Source organism: Gossypium arboreum, chromosome 2 (assembly GCF_025698485.1).
Source record: "Gossypium arboreum isolate Shixiya-1 chromosome 2, ASM2569848v2, whole genome shotgun sequence".
NCBI lineage: Eukaryota > Viridiplantae > Streptophyta > Magnoliopsida > Malvales > Malvaceae > Gossypium > Gossypium arboreum.
Genome location: NC_069071.1, coordinates 15,669,340 through 15,690,328, shown reverse-complemented (window position 1 = coordinate 15,690,328; position 20,989 = coordinate 15,669,340). Strand labels below are relative to the sequence as shown.

The window sequence follows — 20,989 nt, the reverse complement described above, 5'->3', positions numbered from 1 at the left end:
AGAAATATGGCGAAGCCTAAGATACACAGAGGAAGAGAAAGAGGACGGTATCTCAACTACGACCGAGGAGATGGCTGAAAATCAAGACAACCAACTACCTCCTGCGATACCTGCTGAACTAGCAAATCAGAATCCTACTCCTCGTACTATGTATGATTATGCTAAACCTACTTTAACAGGAACTGAGTCAAGTATAGTTAGACCTGCTATTGCTGCAAATAATTTTGAACTGAAACCTAACACAATTCAAATGATACAATAGTTTGTTCAATTTTATGGTTTGCAGGACGAGGATCCCAATGCTCACTTGGCAAATTTCCTAGAATTTTGTGATACCTTCAAAATTAATGGCGTTTTCTATGATGCCATTTGCCTTCAGTTGTTTCCCTTTTCGTTAAGAAATAAGGCCAAACAATGGTTGAACTCATTACCACGAGGGTCAATCACTACTTGGGAACAAATGACCAAAACATTTTTATTAAAATATTTTCCACCGGCTAAAACAGCCAAATTACGTAATGATATCTCTTCTTTTGTGCAGATGGATTTAGAAACACTCTATGATGCATGGGAGAGATACAATGACCTTTTAAGAAGATGCCCTTACCATGGGTTACCGCTTTGGCTATAGGTTCAAACGTTCCATAATGGCCTGAATCCTTCGACTCAACAGATGATTGATGCAGCCACTGGAGGAACTATCAATAATAAGACACCGGAGGCAGCTTATGAATTTATTGAAGAGATGTCACTGAATAACTATTAGTGACAAGTTATGAGAACAAAGCCGACGAAAGCAGTCGGAGTTTTCAACCTCGACGCGGTTACTATGCTATCTAACCAAGTAGAACTCTTAAATAAAAATATTGACGGTTTGTGTGGTTCTACTCAGGTACATCCAGTGATGAGGTGAAATTTGAATGGAGGAGGAGCATACACAGAATATCAACCTTTCACCCCTAGCATCAAGGAGGAACAAGTCCAATATATGGGTAACAATAACTCTAGATCCCAAAATAACCCATATAGCAATACTTACAATGCAGGTTGGAGGAACCACCCAAATTTTTCATGGGGAGGCCAAGGAAATCAGATACCACCTCTAGGCTACCATCAACCACCCTACCAATAGGAAAAGAAGCCGAACCTTGAAGAGATGCTCTTAAAGTTTATATCTGTTTCAGAAACTCATTTTTAGAATACCGAGATAGCACTTAAGAATCAACAAGCATTGATCTAAGGGCTCGAAACTCAGATTGGACAGCTTGCTAAGTTAATTTCTGAACGACCACAAGGTAGCTTGCCAAGCAACACAGAATCTAACCCAAGAGAGCAACTCAACGTGATTACTAGTCAAGATGAGGAAGGGTTAGTCACACCTGAACCAGAACCAAGGCAAGAAACTGAGATAAGCAAAGGTAAAGGTGAGGTAAACCACAATGAGTAGAAACCGGTAAGTACAGAATACAAGCCTCGTGTGCCATATCCTAATGCGACAAGAAAAGACCACTCAGATGAACAATTTGGTAAATTCCTTCAACTTTTAAAAAAATTACACATTAACTTACCGTTTATTGAAGCTTTATCATAGATGCCAAACGCAATGAAATTTTTAAAAGAGCTTCTAGCAAATAAGCGAAAGTTGGACGAGGCGTCGTATGTGGAGCTAAACATAGTTTGCTCAGCTATTCTGCAGAATAAGCTACCCAACAAATTAAAAGATCCAGGGAGTTTTACAATTCCTTGCTTAATTGGTAGTTTAGATGTTAATAATGCATTAGCTGATTTAGGGGCTAGTATTAACGTCATGCCCTACAAAATGTTCAAAAAATTAGGTTTTGGGAAACCCAAACAGACTAGGATGAGCATTCAATTAGCAGATAAAACTATTAGATTTCCTAGGGGTATTATTAAAGATGTGCTAGTTAAAATCGATAAATTTATATTTCCCGTTGACTTCATTATTCTAGACATAGAGGAGGATAGCAACACTCCTTTGATTTTAGGAAGGCCCTTTTTGGAAACTGCTAAAATGAATATTGATGTTGGCACGGGTGAGCTCACACTTCGTGTGGGAGATGAAACAATCAGCCTTCAAGCTCGCAATTCTGGCAACACATCGGAAATTAAAGGTGATTGTCTAAACCATTCTACTAAAACTGACAATATGGTGCAACCTACTTTGTAGGAAATGAGTTTAAAGGAAGTACATGAGCCATTCTCAAGCAATAGTAGAGGACCTATTCATGAAGAACGAAGGCTACGAATAGATGAGCTACATGAATGGCAGACGCATAAATCGAGAACACACGATAAACCAAAACTACGCCAGGATGAGCTCAATACCTTTCCAAATAAACTTAAGGTTGGAGATAAAGTTTTATTAGATGCCGCAGATCCTCACATTGTCACTATCAAACCGAATGAAGAAGTCCCTCTTACGGTACTTAGCATTTTCCCATTTGGTACAGTCGAGGTAAGTCATCCCAAGTTCGGCACTTTTAAGGTAAACAACAGCTGTTTAAAACCTTATTTTGATAAGATGGATAGCAGGAATGAGGAGTATAAACTCCTCAAACCACCATGACCATTCAATGGAGAGGTAAGTCGAGCTTAAACTATAAATAAGCGCTTCTCGGGAGGTAACCCAAGCACTAACAATTTTAATTTCTTTAAATTTTAGTATTTAACACCTAACTTACTAACGAAGATCTTGAATACAGGTTTTCCACATAGACACGACCAAGCACACGGGCGTACTTAGGACCGTATGGAAACAGGGCAAAGTGTTTCCCTAAACACAGGCTACGATAAATCGCCACGGCCGTGTGACATGAGAAAGCAGCACGGGCGTAAGACACGCCTGTGTCTAGCGCCCGTGGTCAAACTTGTTAAATTAACACGGGCATGGGCCTACATACACGGGCATGGGAGAAGCAAACAAAGCCAGAAACAGTCGTGCGACATGGCCGTATGCACCCACACGCCCAAGGAACACGAGCGTGGTCCAATTGTTAGACGCGCCCGAATTTAAAATCTGCGAATCACAGAGGCAAAAATTAGGGATCACGGGTGTGTTCCCTGGTTGTGTGTCCCAAAATCTATAAATACCCTGCACTATTCATTGTCTTCTTCACTCAAAATCCCTAATCCTAGCCGCTGTAAGTCCAAACAGCCTTTCTACCACGCCCGTGTGCCGCTCCCCACTCCATTTTTTAACGCCCAATCTCTTCCCCTTAGCGTTTGTTTACTCTTTTCACTTCTATTTTACTTATTTCTAATGCTTATTATCAAAAAAATCTTCATTTTTCTCATACTATTTTCATTTTTCTCATTATTCTATCATTTAATTTGCATTCTTAGGTTATTTATCATACATTTCATGTTCAATCGAGTTGTTAGGAAAACCTCATTCTATTGTCATACCCATGCCATTACTATGCTCATTCTCAAGCTATTACCATACTAATTTCACAAAATTATGCTATCAAATTGATTATTTTGGTTGAGTTTGGTTAGTATTAGTAGTTTTGGCTGAAGTTGTTAGTTTAAATTCATGGCTTTTTCCTTTTCAAATTCGTTTACCTACTATTATTTTTTTTATATTGCAGGCATACAATGTCATCTTCACGTAGTAAAAAGGCCGTCGCCCCTACTTCAAAGAGAAGGAAGGGAGTTTCATCTTCCTCAGGTCCTATCGCGGAAATTTTCCACCCTTTCCTGCAATTCCCCATTGGGCCTCAAGATGAACTTTTCCAAATACTCCGGGCCCGACCGTTAATTGCGGGCCACTGCATTGACTGGGCTGCAGTAGAACAAGTTCAGTTGGTTGATGCGATTCGGGCCCTCCTAACCACAGACCCTTAGGAGCTTTTCTTTGGGATCATCGAGCCGATGTATCTTGAGTTCACGATGGAATTATGCTCAACATTTCATCTTTAGACTGTGATGACGAACTACGATGATCCCGACACGATCCAATTTTGGCCAGGCTGATTAGTCTGCCAGCTAAGCGTCCCATAATTCTGTACTGCACTAGGTTTATATACGGAGGAGTTCAAGAAGGAGAATGACTTACATGCTCTCAACCGCCACATCCATCATTCTCCTTCATGGTGCTGGGATGCACTAGTACCAAGTTCGGCCACCTACAATCCTAGCCGCTCCAAGGCATCGGCTCTCTCTTCATCCCTGAGGTACCTACACGCCATTTTGGCTTACACGATAACAAGAAGGCGAGAGAAAACTGGCGTCGTCAACACTCACGACGCCTACTTTTTATGGTGTATGTCGCACAGGCACGTCATAGACTTTTCTTATTTCATTGCCCTCGCCATTCAGCACCAGACAGAGTGACATAGGAAGGGGGTTATCTCCATTGGCCCCTATGTTACTCGGTTGGCTTGACACTTCGGGCTCCTCAACACCGCGGCCCAAGAATCATCCTTGACCCTCATTGGCCAGATTTCTTCACAAGGCATCTCGAGCATGCTAAGCATGAGGATGATCAAAAAGCACCGAGGAACCTACCCTCCTCAACATCGTCTCGTCCAATCTATCGAGGAGGAGGCCCCTGAGGACATTACTGATGATGTCCCTCCACAGCACGAGGACCCACTGACTTAGCCACCACCACCCTCTCATCTAGTTCATGCGACGGCTTCATTTGCTGACATCTCTAAGTGCCTCACTCGATTCGAGCAGCAGTGTTTTTAGCGCTTCGATCATATTGATGCTACACTACACCAAATTTGTCAGCACTTCCACATCTCATCACCACCCCAACCTCGCGAACCATTTAGCGGTGAAGATGTTTAAAAACTTTTATTTATTATTTTATGTTTTTACTTTTATTTTATTTTAAGACTACTTTTTATTTTTCTTTCACCTTATTTTTATTAGGACTTATAATTATTATTTTGCAATTTTTAATTTTAGCTAATTCATATTGAGTACTTACCCTTCCTTATATATTTCCTAAAAGAGTTCCTGATTCTATCACAGTTATAAAGAGCTCCAAAGCTCACTATTACTCAGGGACTCGAAACTCCACTGGGAAAGGTTCTCCACGACTGCCATGTCCTGCTCGACCACGACCATAACCAACTTCAGATATAATATTCTTTTGGCTCAGGACTTATGGACTAATGAACCTCTACCACCGCTGGAGTACCCTCCTCCACCCTCACGTCATTATTCTCCAAAACTCCAGTTCAAGGAAATTCATTCATCACTCAGGAAGTTTCACTTCTCTCCCTATCTTATTTTTATATTCTTTTCTATATATCTATCTTTGTACATTGAGGGCAATGTACATCTTAAGTGTTGGGGGGTATTCATTTCACTATCAGAAAAATCCCTGAATGACTACTTTGTTCTCTTGAAAAGCTCTCATATCATGTTTAGGATAAATTTTGATTGATTTATGACTTTTATTGATATATCTTGAATTAAAACATAGGCATTTATGCATTGATTGTTTAAACTTTAAGACATCAGGGAATCAAGCATGATAAGTTAATTTTTGAAGAATTAAAAACTTTTAGGTTATTTCATTAAGTTCCAATATTATCTTGAGTTGGAATTCACAAGTTTAAACATCAAAAAACCATAATTTTTGTGAGATCTTAAGCATTATGAGTGCGTCAGTATTGAATTGTTATTCTAGAACTTGCTTGATTATGCATGTCAAGACCACACCATTTGATTTGATATGTCAAGATGATGAAGACACTTAAGATTAACCTACTCATGCCATGAAAAGCCTACCTTCACAATTAACCCTTAGTAAACCCCCTTGAGCCTAACAACCCATTCATTGATTTACCCTAAATATTAACCCATAACTCATTATTGTTGAAATCCCCTAATTAATTTGATCCCTATTTTTGTCGAGATTTGAATTGAAATAGTTGCTCAGCTGTCTTGTTTTTAAAGAAAAAAAAAGTGTATACATATTAGTAGTAATCTTTTATTTTTGAGCTTAAGTATTTAAATTTCATATTTTGAGAAGAAGCTTTGTTGTACGCAAGTGATGATTAAATCTTTTTCTAGTTAAGTGATTTTTCAATTTGATCTCGATTCTAACATTTTCTTTCATCTTGTGACCACACCCCCTGACCAAACCTCGTTACAACCCTCTAAAGACCTTTTGATTGATGTTTCATCTCAATTTATAGTGGTGAAGATTTGATTTTCATGCAAGCCCATGGTAATGACTCTTCATTATTGACTATTGAGTGTTTCATTTATTGTCCTTAAACACCTTGAGTGATTTGAATGAATCTTTAGTGAGGATGTGAAACTTTGTGATATTTTGAATCAGGCAATTACTTAAATGAGGGGAGACACCTATGTTTTCATGATAAAATGCTCAACTTGGAATGTGTGAAACTTTGATGTTCTTTCAGTTGAATTTTCAATGTATGATTACCTATGAATTATTTTGAGATATTATCGATAGAAATTATAAGTTGAGAATAATTTATTTTGATTATGAGTTGAGGATTTTGCTTGAGGACAAGCAAATGCTTAAGTGTGGGGGTATTTGATAAACCGTAATTTATACATATTTTTACCGCATGCTTAACACATTTTATGGATGATTTTTCCTTAGAATTGATGAATTTGATGCTCCTAATGCCTTAATTTCATGTTTTATACTTAGGTGAGCATAGGAGAGCGAAAGGAACGAGAAACAGGCCAAAAATAGAGAAAATAGGACCGAAATCAACATGGCCTGGACTTCCTCACACAGGCAGACCATACGGCCTTGTCAATTTGGCAGATTTGATGCTCCTAATGCCTTAATTTCATGTTTTATACTTAGGTGAGCATAGGAGAGCGAAAGGAACGAGAAACGGGCCAAAAACGCAGAAAATAGGGCAATGTATGAAATCAACATAGCCTGGACTTCCTCACAAGGGCAGACCACACGGCCGTGTCAATTTGGCAGAATTGAAGCAAGACTCACACGGGTAGAACACATGCTCGTGTCATTCTAACAGGCTCGAGCACGGCCTGAAGTAATCACACAAGGGCGTGTCACACGGGTGTGTCCCTGCCGAGCCTAAGTTGAGTCTAATTCAGAAAAGGCTAATTTTGAGGGCTTTTAGGCATTTTAAAGCCTATAAATACACCCTAAAGGAAGAGGAAAAGGGCGGCAGAGGGAGGAAGGAAGGAATTACTCGAAGAAAGCCGATTGATCCATCTTAGAAGCTGGATTCATCATCAAGACTGAAGATCTCCCCTTAATTTCCCTTCAGGAGTTTTGGGTTTTCTTTATGTTTTGTATTCATTATTCTTCCGAGATGTTTTCCTTTTTAGTTATGAACTAAATCCCCTAAATACCTAAGGGGAATGAAACCTAAGATGAATCTTCTTATTATTTTCTGAATTGTATGATAAATATTTTGCTTGTTCTTAATTATGTGTTCTTAATTCTTGTCTTGATATTCCAGGATATTGATTCAAGTCAAGCTCTTATTCAGAGGAGGAATAGACCCTGTCTAAGAGTACATTTGTCATAATTAAGCGGCGTTGGTTCCGCGCCTAGAGATAGGGTGACAAGATTTTACCGGATTAGGGTGAAACCTAATAAAGGGATCCATAGATCGAGTTAATGCAACCCTAGGGAGTTAATTATAAAGAGATTTCAATTATTGAACCTAGGGTTAGACGTTGTTAGTCTCGAGAGGGATAATAATATAACTTAGGGATTCCTACGGAACAAGTTAAATGAATAAATCGTCCGATTCAGAGTCAGAATAACAAGTGAAGCCTAGGTGGATTCTTCCTTAGGTATTGTCTTAATTCAATCGTTTTCCAAGAGTAATCCCCCAATTCTATTTTCTGTGAATTCTTAGTTTAGTTAATTAGTTAGTTAAAATAAACCCCCTTATTCTTAGGCTAGATAATAAAAAGGTAGTCATTACTAGTGCTTTTAGTTCCTTTGGGTTCGACAATCCGGTCTTGCTAAAATTATACTACTGTTCGATAGGTACACTTGCCTATATCGTGATAATAGTTATTTTCAAGAACGATTAATTATAAATTTATAAAACTTATCACACAAAATCACGATCACTTATTTACATATATGTACTTACTAAGCTCCCATGCTTACTCTATTTCCTTTCCATTTTCTTATAGTATCGCCAAAGTAGGTCGAGGATCGTCACCTACATCGGAGAAGCCAGCCACACTATCCTTGAAGCACATGGTATAGCTAGTTTCATCATTTTGATTATGGCATGTATAGGAACATTTGATTTTATTTTTGTGTCACATTGTTTTAGGGCCAAAGGTGTTGGCTTCTTTTAGAATTTGACTCATTTTGTTTAAGGCCATGAAATTGGCTAATATTGTAAGCCAATATATGTATGCAAGATAGTCTTTTACGAATGTGAAATTGTTGGCTTGGTTGAATTTATGAAATGTATATAGGTCTTAGCTACGGTTGTTGGTTGATAAATCATATTTAGTTAGACTTTGATATGTTGATTAGTATTAAATTATGTTTCAGGGTGGCATAAGGCTTTGGAAATAGCCTTATATTGTCCACATGGGTAGACACACGAGCGTGTGTCTAGGCCGTGTATGACACACGACCAGCCCCATGGGCATGTTGCCCAGCTGTGTGTCCCCTGCACGTAAAAGTTTCAAGTCAGTATGCATGGTAGTAAACACACAGGTAGAGACACGATTGTATGTCTCAGTTGTGTTGAAGACACGGCCTATGGCTACGGGCGTGTGCCTTGGCTGGTTGCCCTTATTGGATGCTGACGTCAGAAACAGAATGTCAAGGTTTTTGGACATGGGCTAGGACACGGCCGTGTCATGGCCGTGTGAGGGACACAGGCTATAGACACAGGTGTGTGTCAAGCCATGTGAAAACCACTGTAGGTTTGAATTTAGAATTTAATTTACACGGGCATGGGACATAGGCATGTCCCTTGATGCTTAGGCCATGTATGTTACATGGGCCATTAACACGACCATGTCTTAATGACCACACGGGCGTGACGCCCATCCACATGGGTGTGTGCTCTGTTTCAACGGTTATTTTTCTAAAGTTGGTTAAGGATCTGAGCCGGTCCCAAATGGTTTCCAATGGAAGTTTAAGCTCTCGTAGGCAAATGTTAAGGAGTTTATGTAAAGTTTTAAAATTTATCAAGTCTTGATGATTCAAAAAAGTTGGAATGAACGTGTTTAAGTGTGGTAACGTCTTGTATCCTGTCTCGACATAGGACTCGGGTGTAGGGTGTTACATCCTCGACGATCTCTGAGCTCCCGATAGCTACGATGTCTATAAAACAATGCAAACACACATAAAGTAAGCTTTCAAAAGCTTAGTAAGCCATATAAAAATAAACTTAACAAATAACATCAATTCATTCATATAATTTAAGGCAAAATACATTCACTTAGCCATATATCTCTTATATTTCATTTGAACATAATTCACATATACATATCATAACTCATTCTCACAGCAACTCATACTTATATCATATATTCACCAAGGTACATGGCTCGCGTGTACTACTCGTGTATCTATCGATATTCTATATGGTTCAACAGGCATAGTATTATTACTAGATTTACAAGTTTGAATACGAACTAGTACAGGTATTTACATGGAAGGGATCTATATATGATATACGGATTTATAGTATAGATGTTACATGTACATGAAATTTAATAATTGTTGAATTCATACATGATTCTTGGTTTGTATAAGAATACATGGCTAACTTGGTTATTGATTATGTGACAGGCTTTGGTCAAATTGAGTTGTGTTATGCTTTGAGTTACTTACCTAAATTTGTGGTTAAATGGTAAGTTTAATTCTTTGTTATACGAACTTACTACGCTTAATTGCTTACTCTGTTTATTTTTTTGTGTTTTATAGTGATTCAGAAGCTCATTCGGATTAGAAGTTGTTGGAGATCGCATCATACTATCAAACGTTACTTTGGTACTTCTGACTTTACATTTTGGGTTAAATGACAGATATAGGTCTTTCTGGCTAATGGAAGCCTATGTGTTTTATCATGTATTTAACCATTTGGTTTGGCTTGAATTTGATATATTTTATTATGTAAATATATAATTAGCCTTATCGTATATGATATATGGTTATCATGTGAATGCCTTGGTTGTGAATTAGTATTTTGGGTACCAAAAGGTTGAGATTATAAGTGGCATACATGTTAAGTTTTAAGCACAAAGATTGCATATATGTGTTTGACCATTTAGGTAGATTTTGTTGACATATTTGGCATGAATTTAAATGGTTAATTGAGATGTTTATAAATATCTTGGTTGTATGTGATGTTATAACCTGTTATAAGTTTGTTATTTTTTGGTTTTGGATGCCTACATATGTCATGGTTATATGAAATTGATGTGTGTAGGTTGGTACCAATTTGGGTGATAAATATGGCTTGGAAAATGGTCTATTTTTGTTCACATGGGCAGAGACACGGGCGTGTGTCTCAGCCGTGTGTGATACACAGACAGGTGACACGGCCATGTGTCCCTTGAAACTTTTATAGAAAGCAAGCTAGTAGATTCACACGGCCTAACACACGGGACTATGGCTTGGCCGTGTGGCACAAGTCAGTATACCCTCCAGTTTTTAGAGGGCCTAGCACACGACTTGGTACATGGGCGTGTGAGGCCATTTCGAAGGGTACACAGCCTGACAGACGGGCGTGTGGTCTAGCCGTGTGACCCAAGTCAGTGTGTTACACGGGTACGGACACGGGCTGAGACACAATTATGTGTCCCCAATTTGAATGCCCACAGGGCCTGGCCACACAGACATGTGTCCCCTACACTTTGAAAAATTTCAATTTTTTCATAAAAATTTCTTGAGTTCTCAGTTTAGTCTTGAACCACTTTTAATGTCTATTTGGGGCCTCGAGTGTAACATCTCAAAATAGGGCCTAGTCAGAATATTGGTTTCGAGACCACAAATCTGACATCAAAAAATTTATTTTATGATTATTATAAGGCCTAGATGTGTTAAAGTTTCATGAAGAAATTCTTTGAGTAAGGTGTCCAATTGGAAATTAGGGACTAAATTGAATAAATTGCAAAACTTGGATTCTAGAAGAAATTTGTATGAAATTGCTTTAGATTATAAATTAGAAACTCTTGGAGAGAAATTTGCCCAATTTTTAAGTTTTTGGAAAAAAATGGATTGCATGAATGATATTTTAAAGAAAAGGCTTAAGGGCATTTTGGTCATTTGGCATTTTAATGAAATAAAATGGGAAAAATGAACCAAAAATCAGCCATTTTCTCCCTTGTACCAGGCAAAATTCTCAAGCCCTCCATAGCCAGGGTTTTCAAGCTCAATAGTAAGTGCTCCCAAGCCCCGTTTTAACGTTCTTTGTATTTTTGAAATCCCGGTAGCTTACTCTCTCCATTTCTACCCATATTTCATGCTATGGTTCATGTTTAAAAATTTACCCATGCATGAGTTACTTGTATTTTGATGGATTATGGAGGAATATGAAAGTTGGATGTGTGTTAAACATCTTTTCTTATGTGATTTTCATGAAAAACCCTTAAAGGGACCTTTTTGCAAAAGTTGTAAAATGTGTGGTAGAAATGAGAAAATAATGGAAAATGTGGGCTTCCATAAGAGGGAAAAGTGTTCGGCTAGCTTGGGTAAGATAGAAATTGTATGTGTTTCGTTATACGAGCCTAGGGACTAAATCATAAAAATGTGTAAGGTTAGGGGCAAAACGGTCATTTGGATCAGGATGGAATTTAGACTTGAAATGTATAATGTGGAGTGCTAATGATTTAATTTTTTTGTTATAGACCCCAAGGAAAAAATTCTGGAGGTCGATCGAGGAAAACGAAAGGTTTCAGAATAACCAAAACACAATACCTAAACGAACACCAGGTAAGTTCCGATAACTTAAAGTGAACTCCTAACATGCCTAATTATATGATTTGTGAATGAATGATGATTTTTTTTATTGATGGCATAAAATTTCATGAAATGCATTCTTAAGAATGATGTGTTGAAAAATTGTCTCAGTTGAGGTTAAAAAAGGAAATTCGATGGATAAACCATGATTGACATGTGAATTGAGATCCTGCATGTGTTGCAGTAAGGATTTAGCCCGGACAGGTAATCCGTTGATCTCAATTATAAAAAGGATCTAGCTCAGACGGGTGTTCCTTTGGATGATCGAGCCTCCAGAAGAATACATGTGCATTAAGGATTTAGTCCGGACGGTAATCCGATTAGGGTCTGAATTGAGCCTGGATTGGTAATTCAGATCCGAGCTGAATAAAGGTATTTGTCGTTATAAAGGATTTAGCCTGGACTGGTAATCCTACCACAAGATGTGAGGTTCGAGGGAGTGCATACCTGAAACGATCATTGTACGAATTGATGGTTAATGGATATTCCATCAAGATTTCCTAGGAAGTCAAAGAGATTAATATGAGATATATGTAAAAAATGAGATGTTGAATGATGAGCTCATCTAAGATAAATTACATGGTGCTGTATTATATGACTAACTCTATGAATGAGTGTATGTGATAGGGAAGCCACTTCATGCTTATTGATTTTATTACCCAACTTGGTTGTATGCTAATTACTTGGTAAGTTTACTTTCCAGTTATTCGAGCTTACTAAGCATGAAAATGCTTACCCCTCTCTTTTCCCTATTTTTCTAAACTCAGGGACTCATAAGGATTGGAAGATGGTTGGAGAGTCAATACACTATCAAATAGACCAGCTTTGATATAAAGACATTTCTAATTTTTCCAATGGCATGTATAGGACTTTTGAGTATCTTGTTATATGTGTCATTTGATTTGCCAAATGAAGGCATGTAAAGATATATCTATCTTTTTGTGTATAGCCATGGGAATTGGCTTATTTTGAAGTAGGCCACGACCTACAAATCTATGCATGTTTATAATTATATATGATGGTTTGTTTATAATTGGCAATGAGTCACAAGAACGAACAAATTTTGAATGTATTAAAGTGACGTGGAAACCCATAAATACAAGATGGGAAATAACCTATCATTTATGAAACCAATGATATGAGGTTTCCCTACAATAAGTTTTTGCCAAGATCATTTGTAAGAGTATAATCATGTTTTGCTTTGTAATTGGTAATCATTAAGCATAAGTGATGAAAAGGGTGAGCAAAGGCTTCGAAAATAGCTTATTATGGTCCAAACGGTTGGAAACACGGGCGTGTGTCTAGGCTGTGTGTGACACACGGCTCACCCGCATGGGTGTGTGGTATGGCCGTGCGTCCCCTGCACCTAAAATTTTAAGTCAGTGTTGTACACGGGCAATCCCCATGGGCGTGTGTCTTGGCTGTGTGCCCCTAATTGTATGATAAGGTTATAGTCAGTGTTGCACACGGGTTAAGGGCACAGGCGTGTCCCAAGCCACACAGGTGTGTGTAACCACATTTCCCCACCACACGGGTGTGTGACACTTTAAAGTAAGAGAAATTTTCTAAGGTGTCCAAAGTTTATTGAATGTTTTAGGTTTTGTCCCGAACCGTCCCTAGGTATGTTTTAGGCCTGGAAGGCCGTTTTAAGGGACGAGACGTACATGTTTGAAAAGTTTTAAATTTGAGTGAAACTTGGTGGTCTGATTTAATATGTTTGTGAATGTAAAATCCTGGTAACGCCTTGAACCTTATCCCGGTGAAGGATACGAGTGAGGGGTGTTACATTTAGTGGTATTAGAGCTACAGTTTAGTCAGTTCTAGGACTACCGTAGAGGATATTGAGGTTACTATACATGCCATTATTCGAATATTAATAGTGTGACATCTCCTAACTGTTTAAATTGTTTTGAATATAGTAAATGTCTTCCAATCAAGCACAAGATGAGACCGAAAGAGCCGAAAGTCATGATCCAGCTTCTATACAATGAGTTGTATCTAGTAGTAGTAGAAGGCTTATGTCTAAAGGCCAGGAAAAGGCCCGAGCTGCCTTCTTTGATATGATGGACGAATGGTTTGGGGATCACCTGAGGAATTTCCCCAACATACCAAGACCTCTCCCGCCCCCTAACCAACTCGATGAGGATATGCCATGAGGTATGGCACCGGTAAGAATTGGTAAGGCCCCTGTAGATAAGCTTAGAAAGTATGAGGCTGAGGAATTTAGAACTAAAATTGATAATGATGCTGAAAAAGCTGAGTTCTAGCTCGAGAATACCACATGGGTGTTAGATGAATTGTCATGCACACCCGAGGAATGTTTAAAGTGTGCCGTGCCTCTCCTGAAGGATACTGCATACCATTGGTGGAAGATTGTCTCCTCGATAGTGCCAAAGGAACGTATCACTTGGGATTTCTTCCAAGCAGAGTTCAAGAAGAAATACATTAGCCAAAGGTTTTTAGACTCGAAGTGAAAGGAGTTCCTGGAACTCAAACAAGGGGACAAGACTGTAGCAGAATACGAAAGAGAGTTCGTAAGGCTAAGTCAGTACGCAGCTGAATGGGTCCAAACTGAGTTGGAACTGTGTAAATGCTTCGAGGAAGGTCTGAATGAGGAAATCAAGTTGTTGATTGGGATCCTTGAAATACGGGAGTTTGCCACATTGGCTAATTGGGCCAAGAAGGCCGAGGAGCTTAATATTGAAAGAAAGCAAGGAAAGAGAGAGGCTCGAGTTGCGAGCAAGAGGTCTAGCTGTAAAACACTCTCGTTTTCTACGAAGAAAGCAATGAGCCAACACGAATGCTCCACTTCATCAATAGGATATTCGGGTAGAGCAAGAGGCTCTAAATGACGAAGTCAGAAGTCTTCCTCCCCGATGGTGACTAGTGTGGAGAGTGTAGATGATCAAAAGCCGAAGTGTAAGAGTTGTAATAAATTTCACTTCGGAGAGTGCCGAATGAAGAGCGACGCATGTTTCAGATGTGGTTCTCTTTACCACTTTCTCAGAGACTGCCTAGAGCGAGTCGAAAAAGAAGTAGACGTAACTTCTAAGTTGATTGCTCCCATTCCATGAGGTAGATCTCCAAGATAACCTGGGAGTGCTAGTGGGAGTCGAGTTACGACTAAAGACGCTACAAAACCTCTGGTTCGAGCCTTGGCAAGAATATATACGATACGAGCTCGAGAGGAAGCCTCTGCTCCTGACGTCATCACAAGTACTTTTTCTCTTTTTAATACATGTGTTATTGCCTTGATTGATTCGGGGTTGACGCATTCATACATTTGCATGAGTTTGGTGTCTAGTATAAACATTCCCAATGAGCCTACGAAATTTATTATTAAAGTGTCGAATCCACTAGGCAGATCAGTCTTGGTTGATAAGGTCTGTAAGAATTGTCCTTTGACGATTCAGGGTTATTGTTTTTTGGCTAACCTTATGTTGTTACCATTTGATGAATTCGATGTAATACTTGGTATGGATTGGTTAGCCCTACATGATGTAATTGTAAATTGTGGTAGTAAGTATATTAAATTGAAATGCCCGGATGGTGAGATTCTACGGGTTAATTCGAGAGAATTGGGTTCGCCGCCGGTTGTAATTATGGCAATTTTTGCTCAGAGATATATGAGGAAATGATATGAAGCCTACCTTGCATTTGTATTAAACACTAAAGAAACAGAGTTAAAGGTTGAGTCTATGCCAATAGTATGTGAGTATCCAAACATGTTCCCGAAAGAATTACCCAGATTACCTCCTGAAAGGGAGATAGAATTTGGTATTGAATTGGTGCTAGGGACAACTCCGATTTCAATTCCCCCGTACAGGATGGCGCCGAATGAGCTGAAAGAATTAAAAGCACAGTTGCAAGAGCTGACGGATAAAGGATTCACAAGGCCAAGTTTTTCACCTTGGGGTGCCCTCATATTATTTGTAAAGAAGAAAGATGGTTCGATGAGGCTATGTATAGATTACCGCCAACTGAACAAGGTAACTATCAAGAATAAGTATCCTTTGCCAATGATTGATGATTTGTTCAACCAGTTGAGAGGAGCCACCGTGTTCTCTAAGATAGACTTGAGGTCTGGCTATTATCAGCTGCTAGTTAAAGAATCGGATGTACCTATGACAACTTTCAGGACGAGGTATGGTCATTATGAATTCTTTGTCATGCCGTTTGGGCTGAAAAATGCACCGACCGTATTTATAGACCTAATGAATAGGATCTTCCGGCCATATTTGGATAAGTTTGTTGTTGTGTTCATTGACGACATCTTGATTTATTCCAAAGATGAGACAGAGCATGTGAAGCACTTGAGAATTATGTTGCAGACCTTGTGGGAAAAATAGTTGTATTCTAAGTTTAGCAAGAGTTAGTTTTGGCTCCAGGAAGTTAGATTTTTGGGTCATATTGTTTCAAGTGAAGGCATTCGAGTTGATCCAAGTAAGATTTTGCTATCGTCGAATGGAAACGCTTAAAAATGTAACTGAGGTTAGAAGCTTTTTGGACTTAGCCAGTTACTATCGAAGGTTAGTGAAAGGATTCTCCATGATAGCGACTTCGATAACGAGGTTGCTACAGAAAGACATTAAGTTTGAAAGGACGGAAAAGTGTCAGCAAAGTTTTGAGAAGTTAAACACACTACTGACTGAAGCCCCCCTACTTTAGTATTGCCTGAGTCGAGAAAAGAGTTTGTGGTCTATAGTGATGCATCCTTAAATGGATTGGGTTGTGTACTTATGCAAAATGGAAAAGTGATAGCCTATGTTTCATGGCAATTGAAGCCACACGAGAAGAACTATCTGACACACGACCTAGAGCTTGCCGCCATCATTTTTACTTTGAAAATTTGGAGGCATTATTTATATGGTGAGACTTGCCGTATATTCACAAACCATAAGAGTTTGAAGTATTTGATGACTCAAAAAGAATTAAATCTGAGACAGAGGAGATGATTAGAATTAATTAAAGATTATGATCTGATCATTGACTATCACCCGGGAAAGGCGAATGTGGTCGCCGACGCGTTGAACAGAAAATCCTTGTTTGCATTAAGGGCTATGGATGCTCATTTGGCAGTGCTTGATGATGGTCTAGTCTTGGCAGAGCTAGAGGTTAGGCCGACATTTCTTCAGGAAATTTATAATGCTCAAACTAATGATGATGCAAGCAAAAAGGACTCAATATGAGTCAGGTATTGAATTGGATTTTCGGATTGGTTCTAATGAATGTTTGATGTTCAGAGATAGGGTTTGTGTACCTAAACACAATGAACTTATTCAAAAAATTTTGCAAGAAGCACATAACAGTCGATTGTCAATTTACCCGGGAAGTATCAAGATGTATAATGATTTGAAGAAAATGTATTGGTGGATCAGCATGAAAGGAGATATTTCTAAATTTGTATCAAAATGCCTGGTATGTCAGCAAGTTAAAGCTGAACATCAAGTGCCTTCAGGTTTGTTATAGCTTGTGATGGTCCCCAAATGGAAGTGGGACAGAGTTACTATGGATTTCGTGACATGATTTGTAACACCCCGTACCCGAGACCGTTACCGGAGTCGAACATGAGGTGCTAACCGACTAATTCATTTACTCTCGCAGTCCAATTAAAAATTTTTCCAGACGACTGGCTAGCTGCGTCACTGTCACCTTAAAAATCATAACTTGAGTTCCACAACTCGAAAATCAGATTTGTAATTTTTCCCTGAAACTAGACTCATGTTTCCATCTACATATTTTTTTCTTAGAATTTTTGGTCGGACCAATTAGTACAGTTTATTAGTTAAAGTCTCCCCTATTCTAGGGTTCGACTACACTGACCTTCATGCATTACGAATGAGATATCTCCATGTACAGGGCTTAAATACTGATGGCGTTTGTTTCTATAGAAACTAGACTCAAAGAGGAATCTATAATATATGGCATGACTCCTAATTATCTCTTTTTAATTTACAATGAATTTCCAAAGTCGGAAGAGGGATTCCAGAAACCGTTCTGGCCCTGTTTCACAAAAACCTAAATATCTCTTAACATACAACTTATATGACTGCTTCGTTTCTTCCATATGAAAGTAGATTCATCAAGGCTCATTTACATAATTTATTCACTATTTAATTCCATCTCTACTATTTTAGTGATTTTCACATCCACATCACTGCTGCTGCCAGCATCTATTTTAGGGTAGACTTTATCTAACACATAGTTTCTATGACTCAACTAACCCTCTTGCATATATAGTCCAAAATATAATCAAGATGAACCATTCTAATGGCTGATCGTTGCCAAACATTTCCATGCCTCTTAATGAGCATATACATATTGAATGATTATAACATTATGCTCAAAACATTTATAAGCCATTTTCGCATGGCTATCTAAAATTATACAAATCCAAAGGGTCCATGACCCACAACAAAAGGGGTAGTCCTATACATTGACCAAAATATCCTCTCACTACTAGTCTATTCCATACATGCCATAAGATATTCCAAAACGTAGCAGTACCAAACGGTGGGTAGTGATAGTGTGACTAGTTGCTGACGATCCCCGAGCCTGTAGCTTCCAATGAGATCTATAAAACAGAGGAAACAAAGTAAACAGAGTAAGCATTACAATGCTTAGTAAGTTTTAAGCAAGGTCAACAGATAACAACCAAATCATAACATAGTTGTTCGTATTTTTATTTCACTCTTCCTTCGGGCATACTATCCCTTTTCCGAATATGCACATCTCATCATATACAATAGGCAGATAAACTCTCACATAAAAGTGAGCTCATGTGACATAGATATATCGTATGATTTCACATAACCTCTCACACTAAACCGATGTCACATAATCATAGGAATAGTCCCATAGATTGCTCTCGTGTGCATCATATATAAACTTGGAGTACATACTGTTTAACCTTTCAATTGCGTATATTTATAAGCAATTCTTATTACAAGTCTTACCCGGACATAATCTCCACACGTAGTCATCGGGTCTTACCCGGACATAATCTCCACACGTAGTCATCGGGTCTTACCCGAACATAATCTCCACACGTAGTCATCGGGTCTCACCCGGAACATATTTCCAAGTTTCATGTACATTTAATCACATGTTACAACATTCACATTAGCCATTCGGCTTTACCACACATACATATCACACATATATTTCACATTAGCCATTCGGCTTTACCACATATACATATCACACATATGTTTCACATTCATCACATCGGCCATTAGGCCTTATCACATATATAGGCTTTACCACATAAACATATCACACATATGTTTCACATTAGCCATTCGGCTTTACCACATATACATATCACACATATGTTTCACATTCATCACATCGGCCATTAGGCCTTATCACATATATAGGCTTTACCACATATACATATCACACATATGTTTCACATTAGCCATTCGGCTTTACCACACATACGTATCACACATATGTTTCACATTCATCACATCGGCCATTAGGCCTTATCACATATATATACACCTTCACATTCATCACATCGGCCATTAGGCCTTATCACATATATACTCTTTCACATTCATCACATTGGCCATTAGGCCGTATCACATATATACATCTCATACATATTTCATATTTTTCTTGTACATCAATTTCAGCAATAGCTCATAAGCAACTCAAATAATTTCATCAAAGTTTACAACAAAATCACCTATTCACTACAAGCAGTTTTCTTTTCCTGAGCAACAGTCACTAAATTGTTTATAACTGGAGCTACAAAACTCAAAATCAATTGCCGTTAATTTTCCCCGAATGTAGACTCATGTATCTTTCATCCATAAAATTTTCAGAATTTTAGGTTTGGCCAATCAATACCAGATTTTTCTTAAAGTTTCCCCTGTTTCACTGTTTGACCAATCTGACCACTCTTCACTACAAATCAAATTTTTCATTGTACAGAATTCATAATGTGTTTTATTTGATTCCATTTGAAACTAGACTCATTAAGGAGTCTAAGAATATAAATCTTATCTCATAACCATTTTTGTGCAAATTATGATGATTTTCCAAAAACAGAACAGGGGATTTCGGAGTCATTCTGACACTGTCCCGTACAACTTTAAATATCTCTTTATAAGAAATTCCTTTGCTTCCACGGTCTCTTTTATAAGAAACTAGACCAACTAAGATTTGATTACATGTTTTATTCAGCCTATAATTCCACACCAAAAATTTATAGTGATTTTCTAAAATCACATTACTGCTGCTGTCCAAGCAATTTATTACAATTTGCTCTTAACTTTCCAAGTCCAAACACTTATGAACTTACTATTTGGGCTTAAGACATATCATGGCCACATCATATCTTATCAAATCAACTCATTATGTCCTATTATGATTGAATTTACTCAACGATTAATCGCTTAAAACTTACGTCGGATGTGGTCGAACGATTTGGCGGCTATTCGATCACTTCTTCCCTTCCTTATCCAACTTGATCCTCTAGGCTCTTGAGCTTAATTAAACAAACAAATTGACTTAATCATTTGAGCATCGAAAAGAGGAATACAAGGCACTTAGCCCATATTTATACATTAGACATTAAAGTCACATACATGTGAAATCATGCATCAACTCAACATATTAACTCACATCCCTTTTAGTCGATTTTCCTAACCAAGATAAAGGCATCAATATGCTTGCCTCTAACCGAAAGCATGCAACACTAATCTTCTCATGTGGCGAGTATGCATGTATATGTTGAGGCCAATTATGCTCAATACTTCCTACAAGTATGGTTACTCAGTATTGATTATATCTCGTTTCATTTCAAATTCAAAACTCGCTAATACACATTTATACACTAGAAAGCAAATACTAACATTTTGCATTTCATCTTACTACCATGGCGAATGCTCCTTCCACACCATTTACCTTCACAAAGCATAAATTTCATCATCCAAATTACAAGCTTACAACCTCATGAAGTTTAACCTCATAGTATCTATCAAACTCTCACTCATTAGCTTCTATCATAATCTCCAACAACACCAAATA

The 20,989-nt window shown here is 38.2% G+C and overlaps 1 non-coding gene across 1 annotated transcript; it reads right to left on the bottom strand.

Annotated features, from left to right (window-relative positions):
* Window positions 1-508: 508 nt before the first annotated feature.
* On the bottom strand, window positions 509-615 carry LOC128289898 (small nucleolar RNA R71). The gene has a single exon (XR_008279539.1). It is a non-coding gene; the product is annotated as a small nucleolar RNA R71 (small nucleolar RNA).
* Between the last annotated feature and the right edge of the window lie 20,374 nt (window positions 616-20,989).